Here is a 1,142-nt window from a genome sequence, read left to right as displayed (position 1 = left end):
CTAGCTTGAACATTATACTTGGCATTTCACACACATTAATATATCAGTATTTCATCATATTCCATCATTTGACACCATCGATAACATTAATATCTGGGATTATATTTGTTGACAAATAAATTGGTTAAAAGATTGCGAAACAACTTCTATGAATGACTACGGGCTAAATGGATCTACTGTAATGCTTGTATTTTTGGAAAGAATATGTAATTCATTAAAACAAGTTATGTAGAACTTGTAGCATAATATTAAATTAACTCTGAGATAAAGAAGGGGGTAGCAATTATAAAATATAATGTGATATAAAACCGGTGTTACTACAGAATCTGTTTCCTTAAAGTCATAACTCAAATAATTTTTGTCATTTCCATTCAGATATGGTAACCCTGTCTATAAAGTGTTTTTTTCTTGACTGGAAGTCTCAGTGAATTGATGGGTATTCCTTTAATGGTGTTGTCCCATGATTTTGTTTAATTTTAATCGATTTGTGTTACGTCATGCAAAATAAAACATGGTTTTAATTGGAATTCACCCAATGGCCCAGATTTATCAATGTGTCTGATTTCTGTCTCATTTGGATAGCAACCAATCACATCTCATCTTTAACCCCTTAAATGGGCACTATCATTAAAACAATTTTTTGCTATTGCTCTCGTTGTGGTAAATAAAAAAATCTCTATAATGTAGTTTAATTTAAAAAAATTTAGTTTTCTATTTTCTATTTGTGTTTAAAAAAGCTGCCACTTGGTGTCTCCCTACTTGTCCAGAGCACATTTCCCCCCCCCCCATCTCTCGCAGACTTTGGACTTGTGCTGGCCTGGCAGAAGCCCAAACGCAGGAAATGCAGTCTGGAGTTCTGAGGGGGGGGGGGGGTGAAGCCTTAGCCAATCATAGCGCATCTCACACTGAACTGATCTGAGCTGTGAGTAGCAGAGTGAGGGAGAAAGTTCTCCCCTATATGGCTTAACATGATGTCACGCCTGCTGGGTAACGCCCCTTTCCAGTCTGTGAATCTGGCTTAGACTGAGCAGAAAATACAGAGCAATATCAAGGTAGAAAACTAACAAATAATAAAAATAAAGGCAGGGGGTGGTTTATCATGATGGGGCAGTGATCTGGGAGAATTATAAAATTGAACAAGA

This window comes from Hyla sarda, chromosome 12, assembly GCF_029499605.1.
Source record: "Hyla sarda isolate aHylSar1 chromosome 12, aHylSar1.hap1, whole genome shotgun sequence".
Classification (NCBI taxonomy): Eukaryota; Metazoa; Chordata; class Amphibia; order Anura; family Hylidae; genus Hyla; species Hyla sarda.
This window is presented reverse-complemented; position numbering follows the sequence as displayed.